The sequence below is a fragment of the Nannospalax galili genome, unplaced genomic scaffold (genome assembly GCF_000622305.1).
Source record: "Nannospalax galili isolate Female #2095 unplaced genomic scaffold, S.galili_v1.0 scaffold641, whole genome shotgun sequence".
Lineage (NCBI taxonomy): Eukaryota > Metazoa > Chordata > Mammalia > Rodentia > Spalacidae > Nannospalax > Nannospalax galili.
This window is the reverse complement of record NW_008345311.1, coordinates 2,067,756-2,072,887: the sequence shown is the minus strand read 5'-3', so window position 1 is coordinate 2,072,887 and position 5,132 is coordinate 2,067,756. Positions and strand designations below refer to the sequence as shown.

General features: G+C 38.0%; 1 pseudogene; it reads left to right on the top strand.

The window, feature by feature from the left end:
• The first annotated feature begins 2,578 nt into the window (after positions 1-2,578).
• On the top strand, positions 2,579-3,338 carry LOC103740879 (annotated as a pseudogene).
• The last annotated feature ends 1,794 nt before the right edge of the window (positions 3,339-5,132 follow it).

Here is a 5,132-nt window from a genome sequence, read left to right as displayed (position 1 = left end):
TGGACTCTGATATGAACATTTGAAATTTGCCCTGTTCTGACCTTTTCTGGATCCCTGTCTAGAACTTGTAATGCTAACTACTTTTGCCTTTATTTCTCCTTCACATCTCCTAGACACCAGTCAAGGACTTTCTTTTCTCCCTACAGTTAAGTTTTGCAATTTGGGAGTCTTTTATACAAATCTACTGAAGGGGTACCCCAATTACCTCACCCTGCATCCCTGTTCAGTCTGGAAGAAGCCAGAGCAGTCTGCGGCCCAATTCCCAAATGACAATTTGGGTAACTTCTTCAGAGGACGGTGTGATAAGAATAGGAGGTAGGAATTAGCTAGGCAGTTAAGATAAAAGACCCCAAAGAAAACTAGCCAGTTTCTTGGCTACAAGTCAAAATGTCTTTGGGCCTCATAGCAACATACTCTGTTCCACAGGCCAAAAATGTCAAAAGTATTTGGGAGCTCTTATCTAATCCATAAAGGATATTAAGATTACCTCTTCAGAGGGGGGAATATTATATTAGCAAAAAGGCCCATTAGGAAAAAAAAAGAGTACATGAAGTTGTCAGGAAAAAGTGATGGGGAGATATGGGAGGAGCTCCAGATGAGGGAGTAGGTGTGGATTTGATCAAAACACCTTATATGCACGTATGAAATTCTCCATAAATTTTTAAAGTTAATAAAAAAAAAGAAAATTAGCTACTTAAGGAAAATCTAGATTTCAAGGCTCATGGTGAATCAGCACATATGCACCTATATCCTAGTATTGGCGCCCTAATATTCCTAACTAGAACCCAGAACCTGCGAATCATGTATGTCAGTGCTGGACATCCCAAACTCTACTTCCATTATTCTTGTACTCAATCCTGAGCCTAATCCTTAGTGTTTACTGTCCTTTAACAGAAGATAGCATTTTATTTACCAGCTCCCATAACTTGCAAAGTTAACCCTCAGTTTGTGTTATAGCACTCTTAGCCTTTCCTTTTTCTCTCATGATTTAATAGCACTTAGCAAAAATCATTTGGCTGCCTTGTTCCTAGTATTAGCATTGTATACATAACACGGAAAAGCCCGAAACCTTGTAACTTTTCTTCCCTTCTATCAGTATCTCACAGCAATTTGTACCTTGTGAAGGCTCCAACAACTTCACACATGTCAGAGCTTATCAGGGATTCATCTAGCCCTAGAGATTAATAGTACATTAGCTAATCAGCAGGATATCCCATGTTGGAGCCTGCTTCTTTGTATTATTCCTAGAACAATTCTTCATTTGAAGAGTTGCCTGAGAAACAGATAGTGAGGAGGAAACACAGACATTTAGAAATTCTACTGGGAAGTAATATTGATATCAACATTGGTAGAAAGTGAAAGAAGCAGGACTACGCAAAAAGCTCAGAATTTGTGAGACAGTCACAACCAGGTCATTTGTAGATCCCACTGAGAAAATGGAACCAGAGAGGAGATAGATCTCTCTTAAATGAAATGAACTTTCAACAGTAAGACGTTTGGGGAAAGAGTCAAATGCTCATAGGAACCAAAAATTTCAATGATGTTAAGCAATTGGAAAGAAAATACAAACCATTTTGGATGATTCATTTTAGAACCCTTAGTTAACTAAGAAACTTTTCAGTTATTAGTGATTACAGTTAACACAAAGCCAAATTCTGTAAGATTGGGATGAATGTATTTGGATAAGCTGAAAATGAACACGTTAACACTGAGATACAGCACTGTCTAGTTAAAGTTGTTCTCAGGGTGATTTTTTCCCTCCCAGTGTTCACAGACTTCCACTCATTATCCATTAAAAAAAAAGACTGTTTTCATCCAAAGAACAGAAAATGGTGATGAATAATATATTATTTATAATTTGTCTGAACATCAATATAAAAGCAAAGCAACCTCTCCATTAACCATGACTGCCTTGTGGCCAGCAAAAAGTATAGTTATTCTCTCAATAGGAAAATAAGTCCAGCAAAAGCCTTACTTTATGTGATGTTACATACATTTCGTATCATCTTCTAAGAGCAAAATTTTAATTTATTAAAGACACTGACTGGAATACGATCCCTTTTATCATGTGAGGTACCAGGAGGTTTTGTTTGTTCATTTGCTTGTTTACCATTTTAAGAATATTTTATATATTATTTTTGCTCTTTCTTCTTTATCTCGCTCCCTCCTTCCCTCCAAGTTGTCTTCTGCCCTCCACATGCCTCCCTCCCCCCTCTCTCTCTCTCTGATCTCAAATAAATGTAATAAAAGTAATATAAATATTCTTGTTTGTACAGAAATATAGATAAATAATTTAAATAATACTGAGGGTGTCACAGCTAAAGTTATCTGAACTAATACGAAAGCAGCTACTAGCAACTCACTCAACTAATACCAAACTAGAAACTCACAGCCACTCCCAACCCCCAGTCCCTATCCCAGATCCCCGCATTTCTGGACTTCCTGTAAGGGAAGCAAGAGGAAATTCTGGAAGTCAGGTACTAACAAGTGACAAGGGTTGCCATAGAGAAATACCTCGGCCTGTTGGCTGTGATGTCATCTCTGGGCTACTCTTTTCCTAGGCTGCTCCTTCCTAACAATGCCGAAAATCGTTTCCCTGGGTCCATGGTCTGCTCTGACGCTTGCGATCGCAAGGAATATGGCAAGGTGAGAAGCCCCTCCATGTCTACTACTGTTTGTGCAGCCAGATGGTCCTGGTGCTGGGGTCTCATTAAGTTGCACAGGCTGAGTTTGCACTCATTCTGTAGTCCAGGCTGGCCTACACCTTGCAGATTGTCAGTTAGAGAAATTACCCATGAGGCCCCGGGAAAGGTCTCGCGTGATTGATGCTGCCAAACATAACATAACGTAAGTTTTGTAACATAGAAGATGAAGAGACTACATATCTTCAGAGGCCTGAAGGCATTGAACGTCAATACAGAAAGAAGTATGTAAAGTGTGGACTATCGTTCTTCTACCAGTTCCAGCCCAAGAATGGCCCCGCGACCTTCATTGTGGGTGGAGCAGTAGTGAAGTTTGATCAGGGATTTGGCAAAACAAATTATATATAAATAAATATATATGTATATATATTCAGAAACAGGAGTCTCCTAAGAAGGTGATGATGACCAAATGGTCTAAAGACAAGGGCAAGTTCAGCTGTTACCATGTCTACCATTGATGAAGAAGAAGAGATCGAGGCTAAGGAAGGTGCTAACTCCTATATACAGAATGCCAAAGTGATTGAAAAACACCTAGAGCACAAGGGCATGAGCAAGAAACAACTGCAAGAGCTGGTTGAACTGGAAGCTAAGAAAGCAAAAATGAAGGGGACTCTGATTGACAACCAGTTCAAATAACCAGGACCAGCATTTAGTTCAGGAAGCAAAATAGCTTTGTGACATCGTGGACTAGTTTATATTTATGTCTTAGGAGGAAGCTTCATGACCTCGTAGTTGAGCTATTGCCTTTTTTCTTTCTTTGAAGTCTTTGATTCCATTTCAACTGTTTTCTCAGAGCTAGATTTAAAAAAATCTTGTACTTTGCTTTGTCACAGCCATTGTGAGACTTCAGGAAATCAAATCACACATATTTATTATAATATTTGCATTTTTACTTTTACATATGGTTTCACAGCAGAAATTGAATGAAATGATCCCTAAAATCCAACCCGAAATATATGTTGGGTTCTCCCAATGTTTAAATTTGTGTCAACATCAATATCAAGATGGGGTATCTTTATAGATGATTTCTAAGGTCTCTGCAAGCAGTGATGTCATTTGATGTCTTTTACTAATTTGAAAGCTTCAATAAACAAAAGAAACAGGTAAGACATACCTAATGGGCCTCATTTGATAGTTGAAGTTATTAGGGGATACAGTACATAAAAGATCTTCCCAAAGTTATAAAACTCATTTGAAAGTGTTGGAAGTAGAAATAACTTTTTTATTGTAAAATATCTCCCAGGAATATGACAAAGATTATCTTGATTAGTAAAGGGAATGAAGTATGTAAATGTTTTTTGTTGCCTGAGAGATAATGCTACTGACATTTACTGAAGGATAGTGAGTATTCTCAGGCAGCTACATATCCTCAATAGCCTAAATGCAAGAAATCAGATAAATTTGAAATAAAGCAAAGAAATGTGTACAAATACATCAATAAAATAAAAAATGGAAAAGGCAAAAGAAATCTATTTTGTTTCTCCAACTCTGATTTGACATATGATAGACATAGTCTTTAAACTAAAGACTCTTGAAGCTTCCTCTACCTACTAAAGAAGCATTTTGAAAAAGTAATACAGAAAACTTCTACTGTTGTAGAAGCTTCATAATACGTATATAAATATGATATATAATATACAAATATTTATATATATGGAAAGAGAGAGAGAGAAATTGGAGTTATCCAATAAGGGGGGACATGCCCCTAGTAGACAACACAAGTTAACAAATAAAAATTCCAGTACTAGGTGTACACCTTCCATTGTAGATGTGTTACTTAGGGCTGGGCATTTCACAAACACTTATTCTACATGTGACCAGTTATGAAACTCTGTAATAGTCTCTGTCTGTTGCAAAGAAGCTTTTGTATGAGTGGTGATTGGCATGCATGTCTGCAAATATAAGGATCTGTATTTAGCATATACTAAGGAACTACGTTAGCCTAGGGATATGACAGCCTTAGGGTTTTCTTTAAGATCTGTGTTTAGGTACCACACATTAGTACCCTCCCATGAAGTGAATTTTAAATCCAATTAGCTAGCTGTTGATTACTGCCAAGAAAATAAAAGTGTCACTACTGTCCAAATGTAGTTTGCTGCACCAGTCATTGCTGTGGTTATTAGGCCTTAAAGGTGGGTTTGACCATTGATGTTCTCCTTTAGTAGCTTACCTAGTGTCCTGTAAAACTATGAGAGCTAACCTTTAGGGAGGTGGCTTTCAGGTCAGTTCCAGATCCCTTGTCATTACCACTGGGTGAGGGAGAGCTGAATTTCTTTAAGGCAGTAACTCTAGATAGGCTGACTAGTAGTCCCCAGTGGATGAACTTACACTTGAGGGACATCTGAGTACACACTAACTTGACTTCATTGACCTCAACATAAATGGCAGAAGGCAAGAAATCTGGCAGGGGGCTATGGGAGTGTACGCATG